Source organism: Oryzias latipes, chromosome 10, assembly GCF_053564925.1.
Source record: "Oryzias latipes strain Hd-rR chromosome 10, Olatipes_Hd-rR_3.1".
NCBI classification, from domain to species: Eukaryota; Metazoa; Chordata; class Actinopteri; order Beloniformes; family Adrianichthyidae; genus Oryzias; species Oryzias latipes.
This window is the reverse complement of record NC_136246.1, coordinates 26,654,697-26,668,637: the sequence shown is the minus strand read 5'-3', so window position 1 is coordinate 26,668,637 and position 13,941 is coordinate 26,654,697. Positions and strand designations below refer to the sequence as shown.

Sequence of the window (13,941 nt, the reverse complement as noted above, 5' to 3'; positions counted from 1 at the left end):
ACTACTTTAGGAAAAATGTAAGTACCTGCTGTTTTTGTAGAGTTTTATTTTTTAAAAATGTTTTCGTTCAAAAGTATCAGTAGTATACGTCAGTTGAATCTCAGGAATATTCACAGTAATTCTTATTCATTTATTGAAACAGGAAAAGTGCAACCAACCCACTCTGCCTGAGAAGCAGAACTGAGGGACTCAATTCAAAGACAGCTTCTTATATCATGCATTGTGTCACACAGCCACTACGTACATTTTGCGCATATTGCATGGATGAAAAATGGTCATATTTGAATATATGTGAAAAAAAGTGAGACACATTATGGTCTTTATGTAAAATTTTCACAGATGTATCAGGATTGTACCACATTAAAACCACGGAAAATCACGCAATGAACATGTACATAAACGTGGAACATGAACTGTGGATAATTGTTGCGCTGTTTAAATGCAATTTATTAAGGACTCGTGTGTCATTTGAACATGATATGTGCGCCGTATACGCGACATAAAAGTTAGACATGGTACATGCGTAAAAAGTCCGTTAGATATACATGGAATGCCACAAACTTGAGGATGCATCTCACAAAACTCACACACAATTGCGTAAGATTTACGTAACAACTGCATATAAACTGCATAAATTACTCTTAAACTGGGTTATTCTCAACCGACCAAAAGTTTTTAACAGCTCATAATAATTTGCACATATTTTTAACTTTTGATACTTGATCAATATATGCTGTGAAGATTTCTGAAACAGTGTTATGTCTATTTTTTTCTGCTATAGTGTTATTTATAATCATAGTCATTATTTTTCTAATGAAAATAATATGCATATATTTTAGTTAACTGATCTGCATGTTGATCTATGTTGATTTCTAAAATAGTTATGTCAATTTATACATAATAATGAAGTAATTCATCTGTGTCATGTGATTTATTGATACTTAAGGATTCTTAATTCTGTCTGATAGAAGTTAGGAACCAGATAATGATAAATCATGTAATGAAAATGGTTACGGTAGAACAGGGGTGGGATTAAATAAATTCGCTTCCTTCTACTCTATTTCAAAGCAATATTCGATTCAATGTCTAATTATCCTAAGTTTGATACGTCTTTGTATGAATGTATAACTGATGATTAGAATGTTTTTGTGTATTATTCTTGCTTTGACAGCTTGAAATAAAGTAAACAAAAGAAAAAACGGCTCATAAACAAATTCAATCCAAAGACGCGTTGGTTAAAACCCTCGACGAACGTCTTTGCACATCGGCAATGACGAATGCAAGAAACACTTACTGTAGGTATTTGGTAAATCACGCATGGATCACGAAAGACCAAAATTTCCCACCTGGAAAATGTGCTAAATGTAGGTGGTGGCTGTTTGAGACAGGTCATCACTTTACAGTAATTCTGTTTTATTGGACCAAAGCTTGAAGCTGTAAAATTGAGTTTGTGCAAATAAAATCAAAGAGCCCAGGCTACACCTGACATATGACTTTGTATTAAACCCTTAATACTGGAAATGTTGCTAAAATAACACACTGAATTATCACAACTATTCACCCAATTAAGGTCATTCGGACGTGGAAAAAAATCAGCTTTTCTTCGGGGCTTTGCAATGAAATGCAACACTTTATGAACATAAAGTGCTAAAGAGCCATGTTTGTCAAAAGAATGTAAACACTGCAGCTAAAGCTTTGGTGTTAAAGGGTTAAGAAGCAAGCGACAGACAAAAGAAGCAAACGTTTGCAGGACGTCAAGACAGCACAGCCCTCACAAGATAAACTGTTACTGTCAGGGACAACTGTTAGTGTGTCATTCTTCTCGTCTAACCCCAACCTCTTGTTTTCAGATGAGAGTCAGGAATGTGAGCGCTGCAGTCCCAATCACCAAAAAGTCTAAGGGAAAACAAAGACATTTATACTCATTTGTGGTACAATTTATTTTTAACACTCCATGGAAGTAGATTTTTTCCCCCTAAATTTCACATCAAGAATGATTAACCTGTTAATCCTCTTTATTAGTTCAGGGCACATAGCATTAACTAAAATTTGCATAACTGAAATAAGATGACCCTAACATATTAAAGAGACAAATAGTATGAATCAAGGTATAGAGGGAACAGGAGTCTGCTAAATGAGATCATAAACAGATGATCTGAATGTAGCGAAATAACCCAAGTCTAATAAAAAAAAAAGGCTGCAATGGGTGGTAATTTGAATCTAGATGATAGAAAGTCTCTTTAGGCATCAGAAAATGTAGTCAATCTGAAAAGAAAAGCCATAAAATCTCTTCTTTACACAAGTTAGACGTCCAGACGTGACCTTGACAGCAGCAGTTTTAATCTTATCCACCTTGTCTTTCTTATCCACCAAGCTTCACTCAACACCTTCTATCAGCAGACACCAGCAGATCTCATTGTGTCCTTAAAGTCCCACTACGATCATCATTTCGTCAACTTTCAAAGCATTCCCAGAGTTTTCTTTCCTTTTTTTAACTAGGATTATTCTGTTTTTAGACAAAATAAAAATAAAGCTTGTGTCTCTTACTAGGAGATAGTTTCTGCAGAGCGGCATGAGGTAATCAGAAATGAATCGCTAAGTTGTTGGTGGGACGATTGTTGCAGAGCAATTTCTCGCAACTTCTTCAGATTCTTAAGTCCAGTTAACATCTACAAGACTCCTACGTTTCAAACGTCTCAAACTTACATACATTTTCATACACTTTTTAAGTTCCTGAACAATTTTTTTTAACAATAAATATCACTTGTGTTTTGTAAGGAATCCTTTGCTACTCACTATATTGTGTGTTCCCCATTTTGGAGAAAGTGTCAGAGTCAAAAATATCAAAATTGTAGATTTCCATAAAGTCTCTGCAAAAAAAACAGTGTGCATTGATGCTTACTAGATTTACAATCATAGACCACAATGCATTGTGTTTGCATTATTTTTTTCATGTAAACATTTTTTAATATATTTTTATTATTCATTATCAGAACACAGTGGATTCATAAAAGGCCTTCATGAAAGGTTCAAATTTTTCAGGTTTCCAATTCAAAAGGTCATATTTATCTTTAAAAAAACAAAAAAAGTATAAAGCATGGTGTCTGAATTGCTTTGAAATGTTTTTACAACCCTGCTGCAAACAAATGACAACCAAAACGGACCAACAACAGAGACGTTTAAAAGTGTCTGAGCGGTTCTCGTGGAACCGACAGTCAATATTAAATTTAAGGCAAACTCGCTGTTTTTCTTCTCCTTTTTCCCAGTGAACTCTTCTCATCTGAGTCTCCAAACTGCTATTTTCAGCATCTTTGTATCCTCATGCCCCGACTGCCCGTCTGAACCTGTAAACTGCACTTCGCTGCTTGCAGCCTTTTACGTCTCTATCAGTTAATTCTAATTATCTTCTTTTGTTTGTTTCCTGTTTATCCCTAGGCTAGCTTTTTTTCCCACTTCATCTTCCTCTATGCTGTGTTTTTTACTTAATGCTAGTTAAATCTTTTAAATGTTGTTACACAAACACACACACACACACACACAAAGGGGAGACTGTTGCTTGCACGAACACAAATGAGTAGCTTTTGATTAGGACATATGACACGCTAAGTATACAAACTAAACTAACCCATCTATTCACTTCAGTGCACGCATGCATCCCTACACCCCCACACATGGCAAATGAATGCTGGGTAACCTTGGTAATCCTGGGAAAACTGTGGTACAAACTAATTAGTTGCTCAGAAATCAAGCCAACAGGAAGAGTCTTGCTTTCTTTTTCCTCTTCTCACGACACTCTGCTTTCATTTTTTACCCCCTTCTGAGCAGGCCAGCTTCTGTGGGAAGAGATACTCTTGAGTGCTGCCAAGGTAAGACCGACATGAGGAAGGAGGGATAAGGCAAGGAGGTAAGAAAGCGAGGATGAAACAATTGGGAGGAGATGGGAGGACAGAACAAGCGCAGAAGGTGTGAAATGAAGCCTGGAGGACGGGCGAGGTCAGACGGAGTGATGGCTCGGCCAAAAGAGACATTGAGAAGTGATGGCCACAGCTTCCCTGACAAGTTCCCGCTGCTGAACTGAGACAGCGGGAGTGAAACCTAGCAAGAAGACAGACAGAAGCAGGGAGAGATAGGGGGAGCGAGGGGAAGGCCAATATTAGGACACACAATCCATGTAATGAGGCATTCAGCTTTGCTGGAGAGACACGGCTGAGAGACTCTTGAAGCACAGCAGCTGCAGGCAAATGGGAAGAGGCAAAACTCGACGGGGGGAGACGTACGAAGGGGTGAGGCATTGGGAACGCACATGCAGTAAACAGAGGAGGGAGTAAAGGCCGGACCTGGTTCTTTTTATGACCACAGACATGTGCTGAGTTGAGACTTTATACATTTTTGAAAAAAGGTGAATCAATCCTTTTTAAAAAAATCACTTCTGGTTTATGCTTTCAGAGTTTGGCGGAGCAAACATGTTATATTTACGATATATATTTATATGCAGGGTTTTTTTAAAGTGATGCAGAACGCTTATAGGTAGAACTTAAACACTGGACACTTTTATAAATACAAAAAAGCAGCATCTGTTTCCCACTAATCTGCAAACTGCAGAGTTGATGAAGTCCACATAAAAAAAATAACTAAAAAAAAACTATATCCAGACTCATTTGGCTTTAAGAAGCTGTACTGAAGCCTTTTCATTGTTCTGGGATAATTCACTAAATCTGGTAACAATGAGACAATGGTTACATGTGATCCAAGACGCTGCCCAACCACACCGGCACCAAATGCAACAAACTCCATTAGCAGCAAGTTAAAATGTTAGAAAATAATTTATATGCTGTACATACAGGTACATATATATTGCATACCTTATACTGTGTTTTAAAAGATTGACCTGTTTGTTTTCCAAAGCAGTTATGTGTTGCATTTTCATGTAATTGCTTCTATCACTAACCCCCCCTGCAGCCACAAGAATGGAGGTTGCCTCCCTGATAAAAAGAAAAGTTGAGTCTGTGAATGATTTAGGAAAGTAAATGAGGAATATGAGGCCACAGATTGTCCTGCTGCTGCAGGCCTTTGTGTGCTCCCTCAACACGTTCCAGTCGTTTGCTGTTTACAAGCTATTACTCTTTCAGGCCATCAGATGAAACACGTTTTCAAATGAAACACTCCAGCTGCAGCCTACTGTTAAATCAAATTCTTCAGCTATTTAACTCGTTGCGTGATGAGTTTTACCCGGCATTACACACTCTGACACTAAATAATTTACATTTTTAATTTCAGGTCAGCAAAGAAAATAACATTTTGTGCAAAGGCACAGATTTAAATTCTGATCACAAAAAAACAACTTTGAGCACAATGTTTAGAAATTATACTCTAACCTGGATTTCATAAATGTCAAGAATCAAATGAATGCAAACTCAGACGAAATTATTTTGGGCGTTTTTAACATGTTCTTGTGGCATTTTTTCTCATGATGGTAAAGAAAAATAAGCGTAAAATTGCATTTCTGCATATTTAAAATTATTGTAAGTCAGAAGCAGTTAAAAATATGCCATCAGAAAAGTTCGTATTTGTAACACAAAATACGCTGGGTGGGCCACGAGCTCCCTGCACTGCATCACTTGTAGATGACTAAATTCAAGTACATCTTCATTTTCCTGGTCTGAGCTGACATCTGGCTCAAAACTGTGTGGTAGGTGAGCTCCAAAATTACTGTTGTTGCATTAGTAAGGTAAGGCATGGTCCTGCCCACAACTCAAAGGTGAATTTCTGATGAACTCCTGCTGCTCTGCAGAAACTATGTCCTTAAAAAAAGCATCTTTTATTACTCATTTTGGCTAAAAACGGCATAATCATCATTAAAAGACAGCTGGGATTGTTTTTAAAATCGATTAAAGATAATCAGAGTGGGACTCAAGAAATTTGAATTTTATGGTAAAAACCAAAGAGTAGCCTTTTTCTTCTTAACAAAATCAGGAAATGTAAACTTTAAGCCTTCCGTGGTACTTCCAATTTGTGTTTTTTTTTAACAGGTCTGCAGTCAAAAGCCCAGAGGACAAAGGCTTGGGTCTAAACAATGAAAATAAATTACTTTTTTTTTTTTTTCAGTGGTTCGTTCATTTTGTTTACAATGTTTTTTTAGAGGATTTTGTTGTAAATCTGCTTAAGTCTCAGTTGTCCCGGCCTGTGCTGTAACTCTGTAGTTTTGGCATGCCTGTCATTAGAAGGAGCACAGTCTCTGGTGGGGAGACACCATCTGTTACATGAAGGAGATTATGCTAATCACTGACTGCTACAAGACAGGAGTCATGAAGGAAGAGAGGTCATAACCACATGGAGGCAGAAAGAGGAGAGCTGCTTTCTGTGATTCATTGATAGAAACGTGATTTTAGACTTAAGCTAAATAACAAGTTAAAGCCGAACATCAATATTGTCCTGTGTATAACCCTGTCTTAGTATTAGCAGTCTAAATAAAGTTTACGTGCTAATGACCGACACATGTCTCTCCCCTTGAAGGGCAGAGGATTTTCCACTGCTGTTGCTTCACTGGAATAATATAAGTGATCTGACCAGCAAATATGGATGGACCATAAAGACCTTGATTAGGTTTTAATTTATCACTGTTAAGCATGCAAACCGCATTGGCCAGGTCATTCTCGGGTCGCAAATCTCAGTAGCTTCAAGAATTGGACCTAAAGCAAAAGAGGCTGGAGAGAATGTTCATGGTCATACTCATAGGTAGCATCAACATTCCATCTCTTCTCAACACAGTTTTTAAAAAAAGTTACAGAGATCGAAAAATGTCCACAAGATATAAGGAGAGCTTTGAAAGGCTGATAAATGAGAATAAAATGTTGGAAGGATACAGAGAGAGGAGCTGGTGTTTGTATGAGGAAGTCTGAAGTAGCAGAGGAGTAGAACATTGGAGTTGTTCAGGAGATGAATTAGAGCTAGAATACAGTGGCGAGATACTCTGTAGGTGTGACACAGCTGTTTAAGGTGGGACTGCACCAAGGATCCGCTTATTTTTTTTTCCTGTGGTGATGGACAGGTTGACAGATGAGGTTAGACAGGAATCTCTGTGGACCATGATGTTTGTAGATGACACTGTGATCTGTAGAGAGATCAGGGACCGGGTGGAGAAATGTCTAGAGAGGTGGAATTTTGTACTGGAAAGGAGATGATTGAAGGTAAGCCACAGCTGAAGTGACAGGAACTCAAGTGGAACGGTGAGGTAGCAGCGAGCAGAGGTGAAGAGGTGTGTCCAAGTTGGTTGGAACAGGTGGAGGAAGGTTTCGGGTGATAAATGTGACAAAATAAAGTCCGAACAAATGACAGGAAAGCTGTAGAAGACTGTGGTGAGAGCAGGCATGTTGTTGATTAGAGACTCTGACAGACACAGGAGGCAGAGCTGGACGACAGAGATGAAGATGTTGAGGTTCTCTTTGGGAGTGACCAAAATGGATCAGGAATGAATCCATCAGAGGATCAGATTATGTCAGATGTTTTGGAGATTAAAGCAGGGAACCAGATTGAGAAGGTTTGGACACATTGAGAAGAGGGACAGTTAGTCAAAGGATGCTGAGGTATGGAGCTACCGGGAAAGAAGCCAAAGGGAAACCAAAAAGAAGAAGAAGAAGAAGTACATAATATGGGAGCCTCTTCCAACAGTGAGTATGTGTGCTAGTATTGGGTATTAACATTCCAGTGTGAACACCGTATGCTAAAAGCGCCGTTCTTGAACACCCATCAGATGCCTGTTGTATACGTAGTAATAGTCCATCAGTTTCTTCAACCAATTCTTTCAACGAGTAACAAGTACTTAACCCAAACTTCAACTTTACTATTTAAGATTTTTATATAGATATATACACACTCTTATGATAACCTTGGATGCAGGACAGTTTGTACAATAAATCATGCTTTGTAGTTAAGGAAAATGGAAAAGAAAATCTGAAAAACACTTTAATTATTATTACCAGGAATCGCTTTTCTCACAAGCTTCCGATTTTGTATGGAAGCATATGTCTCATAATTCAAAATACATGTCAATACACGAAATGATATATCATTTTCACCTCCCCCTTTATAGCCTTGCCTCCCCCCTGGAACCTCTGACTAGAAATCAATTATGCAACAGTTTTTGCACAGTGGATGTAAAAAACTAAAATGCAATCCCATCTTTGCATTGTCACTTTCATTACGTCACAGGATAAGCAATGTTGAAGTAGAAAATGAAAAAGAATTTTGGAGGATTCATTTTTAATTTTATTTTTAAGTCAATTGATTCAGTTAGATTGTGAAAATGAAAGTTAAATACCATTTTCTTTATCATTTTAATGAAGCGACAGAATAAGCAGTGTTGAAGAAGAAAAAGAAAAAGCTGATTGATTTTTCATTTTATTTTCAGTCAACAAATGCAGCTTTATTGTAAAAATGAAAAAGCATTTCGGGTATGGATTTTTATTTTGAATTATGAGACAGCTATGCTTCTATTGTTGTGTGTGTTTGATTGCACAGCAAAGATTTGGACCATGGAACATTTTCCTGTAGATGATTTTTTTATGCAGATCTCTAAAATGAAATCACCAAAACACAATTTTCTCTCGAGTCAAAACTATACAATTTTCTAGATCCCACAGAGCAGGCAGGTTTGCGCGTGTGTCCCCTATAGATGAATGTAAAGCAGTGTTAATAGGTCGCACTGGGATCAGTGTGGCTCACAGTCATCAAACAGCTTTTCTCATTAAGCATTAAAGGCGAGCCGATAGGGGATGAGGGACGGATCGATCCTCGAAGCCAGAGATCTTTAACCCAGATTGTTAGCTCCTGGCTCGACTATGGAGATGAGCCTAAACACTCACACAGAAGAACGATGGCAACAAAAGGGAAAACAATAATGAGTTTCAGCAGAGGGGGAGGCCAATAAGCTGAAGCAGACAGCAGGATGAGTGTGAATATGCCTAATGGACCATTATGTTATGCTCACACTAAACAGCCACAGAACAGTGGAAGAATCTCAACGGCAACATTATTCAAGGCTGGATTTGAAAGTTAAGGCAACATGGGGGAGTTACCACAAAGCTTATCAACTAATGTCATTTCGATTTAATTCCACAGCATGAAGCTATGAAGGAACACCATTTACAGTTTATGTATTTCTATTGTTGAAAGAAGTTTAAAAGGACAAAATGAAACAAAGTAGGTGGCTGACATGCAGCAGCACACAGATCTGAATGAATGAATCTTTATTCATATAGCACTTAATAACTCCTTTAGGAGTATCAAAGTGCTTCTCAATAAAAGGAAGACCAAAGAAAGTTTAAAATAAAGAAAATTAAGAGAAAAAAATTCCACACCAGTATAAAATGACAAAAAGCAGTCACCAATAAAATATATAAAAGATTAATAAGAATGCAATACAACTGTCATGGTGCCTCTGTCAGGTTCCTCCCCCCTCCCCTCTCTGCTTGGCCTAATTCACCGCAGCTGCCGCCACTCAACTCATCAGCCTGCCAGACCTTCATAAGGAGCTCCAGGACCAGTATTCAACGTGAGTTCGTTGCCTCTAATGGTGCATGTTCTAGTCTCTAGTGATCCATGTTTGATTCCCTCCTACACCTTGCCTCACAACTCTTTGACCTGTTCCAGGAATATCCTAGTCCACGAGTGGACGGTCAAGCAGACACGCCGAGCAGACTTCCATCCACACTCACTTCCTTCAGTGGAGCGCTGTTGGAGTCCACGCCAACTCTCAAGCCACAGTCGGTCCCTCAAGCTACGTTCCCAGTCCTCGTCTCGTCTCGGAACCACGGACCCCCTCCAGCCACGTCGCCTCCCTGCCGCATCAAGACAACATCACCAGCCGAACTAATAAACCCATTACTTACCACTACTCACCTCCTGTCATCCTTCCGGGTTCCAGCATCTGGGTCTGCCAAGCCTAGTCAGTCATGACAATAACAAATAAAGAGGAAATAAAATGAACATGAAAAGTCATTCTAAAAAGGTACGTTTTTAATTGAAGATTCAAGCTGAACACAAAATTTCAAAAAGGAAATCTCCAAACTAAGAAAAATACTCTAAAATATATAATGTACGACCCTTGTTCAACCAGCATATTGGTGATGGTAAATGGTGATGGTAAGATACAACAAATTTCTGTTTTTGCAAATAAAGAAAATAAGAATAAGAAACTGTCATGGTGCCTCTGGCAGTCTGTCCTCCCCCGCCCCTCTCTGCTCTGCTTTCCTAATTGGACCCAGCTGTGGACACTCACCTCATCACCTACCAGCCATCTTAAGGAGATCCAGCTCCAGCATTCATCGCTAGTTTGTTGCCCCTTATGGTGCTTAGTCTGGTCTCAAGTTTTGTAGTTTGTGCTCAACACTCTTCCTCTATGTTTACCTCGTCTCTCCGCCTCGTCTACAGGACAAATAACCATGTCTACCTGGATCTCGCCTTCTCACGAGCAGACTAATCCTCACCAAGGAACCTAAGCCTCCAGCAACGCCACAACTCCAGCCAAGTCACTACTCCAGCCGAGTCACTTCTCCAAGCCAGGTCAAGACTTCAAGCCAAGTCACGACTCCAAGCCACTACTCCCGGCCGCCACGCCAGTACCTTCACGCCAGTACCTTCACGCCAGTACCTTCACGCCAGTACCTTCACGCCAGTACCTTCACGCCAGTACCTCCACGCCAGTACCTTCATGCCATCTGAGAATTTGCAGCATACTTGCCCACTAATTTTCGTCCAGGAAAATAAATACCTTACTCGCCATCTCTCTCTCCTGTGTTCCTCCCCGGGTGCCAGCTTCTGGGTCTGCTTCGCCTAGCGAATCATGGCAGAAACACAATTTATTGTAAATTCTGTTTTGCTTAATTCTTGTAAGCATGGATATATGTTAGGTTTGCGCCCTTTGGTTTAGTCAAATGGCCGATATCATGCAAAATCAACATTTTTTGAGCTATTATGTGCGTTATAATGTTCATTTCTCGCAAAAACAACCCCAAAGTAGAATTTTGTTCCGTTCAAGCATTTCTGAGTATTCCTCTAAAAACCTGATCTGTGAGCACCAGCCGCTCCCAATCTACGAAAACTAGTGGGTCCTCACATTGTGAAATCACAAAGTGAGGAACAGCCCCTTTCAGAAAGAGTCTGCACTGCCAGCCCCGCCACCAGGCTAACACACACTTTCTCCACAGAGCTAGCGGAATCTGCAAAAGTGCATCCATATGCGCATCCATCTTTGCAAAAATTCAGATATTTATTTGTTCCGTGGGCAAAACACAAACACGCTGCCGAGGTCGACTCTAGATTGATGGCACGAAATGGGCAGCACCCAGAAGGAGCAAAAGGCAGAGCCTCAGATATCAAGTTGTCTTACTTCCGGGTAGGAAAAAGAGCTACTCAGATTTCATTTAAAAATCCTTCTTAAGTGTGCTAAAGGTGATAGATTATCACATATATGGATAAAGTTTACTCTGCAAGGATTAAGAAAAGCATGATATGAACCCTTTAAGGTCCTAATACTTGTGTTTTTCCCTCTGACCCTTTGAGTCCTACCAGGTTTAAGTTTTTAACATTTGCTCTAATTTATTAATTTAATCTGGAACAGGAACGTCGCCATCCGAGACCAGAAGGCACTCCAGTGTGTCAGCAACACAGCTCAGCTTCAACCCACACAGGGCATTTGTAACGATCGGGTCACCAAGAGGGCACACAGGATTAGTGAGGACTGTATCCATTCACAGTACACCCCGTTCACACTCAGCCGTCCAAAAGACGCTTACGGGCCATGTCACACAGCTGCATGTACCAGAACACATGCACACTTTGAGCATTTTCAAAGTAAATCTTACGCAACTACATGCATGTACCACTGATGTATAACTTTTATATCTCGTATATGGCACTCATAGCACGTCCAAATGATATAATTGACACACGAATCAATAATGAACTACATTTCAACAGCGCAATAATCATGTACGATCCATGTTTTACCTTAATTAATGCCTTTTATGCCTAGTTTATTAGTACTTCTTCCAAGGTTTTAGCGTGGTTCATTTGTTATAAATCTGTGAAAATGTCACATTAAGAAATAAAAGTGCATCAAACCTGCATTGGCTGTGTGACACGAGGAGGAGTGTAAAAGCCAGAACATCTAGACTGTAAAATAGTTTCTATTCATCAGGCTGCTGAACCCACTAACAACTTTCTTAACTGTTACTGTTGAAATCTACATATTTGCTTTGTTGTACATCATTTAGTCTCTGTTTAGTTACCTGTCTTTAATTTGTTACTTTTCACTTTACATAAAGCTGTCAATGTAGATTTTTTTTTCTTAGTAAATATTCTCCTTATCCTTAAACAGTCTTTGTGTTTTTTATTTGTTTTTTTTTTTTTTAGCTTTATACATTATTTGGACTTTTTACATTTTACTATGTCTGCAACCTTTAGTACTTATGATTTATGGGATAAAGTATTGGTGTGCTCATAATAACCAAATTGATGAATTATTCATATAGCTCGATTTTGCAATCTGTCTAGTGGATATACTGTATAGTTTAAATAACACTATATATCAGACAAAAGTTGTAAGCTTTTCAATGTTACAAAATTGACCCATTTTCACATTTGTTCACACGGAAACCAGCATCTTAAAAAACATGTAGTAGCTCTCTGCTTTTAGATTGGAAAACATGAATGCGGACATAGATGTTAGTCTGAAAATAAGATTTGGGGGGAAAAAACACAACGGATAAAACAGTAGTTATTTTATTTGCAAGACAGAAGTGAAGACAAATGATACAGACTTTCTTTATGTGTTGCAGCTTCTATATAAATATTTATTCTGTAATTACCATAATTTCCGAATAATAAGCTGCTACTTTTTTCACGCGTTTTGAACCCTTCGGCTTAAACAGTGATGCGGCTAATTTATAGAATTTTTCGGGTTAGTCTTGCTGAGCGGCTGTGAGATCAGCGTGATAAAACTTTGTCTAAAATCAACCCTCAACTTGTTTAAATATCTTGTTATTGAGATTTCATTGAATGAGAGAGAGATTATGGCAATTATTTGTAATTCATCTCAAGAATTATGCTTGGATGAGACTTTTGCATCTTTAATGAATGCCATGCCGGCCTGTTGGCTTCTCCACCGGCTGCTAAGAAATATTTAACAGCCATTTTCACCAGTTTCTGAATCAATATGACCAAAGTTTGTGCATAACGAATGGTATCAGCTAACTGAGAAACGGAAAATATCCTAATTCGCCGAGGAAGATAATCGCTGAGAATAATTATCATCGGGATGGATGAAACCAGCCTCTCCTGGAAGAAGAGGCCCTCTCGCACTTAATTGATGAAGGAGGAAGAAAAGACTCCTGGTTTTAAGGCACAGAGAGACAGAGTGACACTTCTAATGTGTACAGTACGTACCGGTACAGTCTAAATCAAATCAAATCAAATCAAACTTTATTTATAAAATAGCGCTTCTCATGCACTTTGTGCAGCTCGAAGCGCTTTAACACTAAAAACAGTAAACACACAACATTACATTCCCACTTCCCTCCATTAAACCACATGACCCATGGCTCCCACGTACAATGAATTATGACTATGTAACTGTTAAATAAATAAATAAATAAATAAATAAATAAATAAATAAATAAATAAATAAATAAATAAATAAATAAATAAATAAATAAATAAATAAACAAACAAACAAACAAACAAACAAGTATGGCTTGGCTCTGCTGTGAGGAAACAGTATCTGGGAATCCTTTCATACCAGGAGCCAGCCCGGCCAACGGAACATCGCCACAGTGCCCACCCAGACCGGGACAACACCGGGGTCCCCCTCACAGCCATAAAGCTGTAAAATTAGACCCCAGCTGCCCCAGCAAGGGCAACAACTGCAGCAACAACCGCTGACCA

General features: G+C 38.9%; 1 long non-coding RNA gene across 1 annotated transcript; it reads left to right on the top strand.

Moving 5' to 3' along the window:
* Positions 1–3,757: 3,757 nt before the first annotated feature.
* Positions 3,758–10,270, top strand: LOC144994765 (uncharacterized). The gene is made up of 2 exons (XR_013658398.1): positions 3,758–9,550; positions 9,649–10,270. It is a non-coding gene; the product is annotated as an uncharacterized LOC144994765 (long non-coding RNA).
* Positions 10,271–13,941: the final 3,671 nt, after the last annotated feature.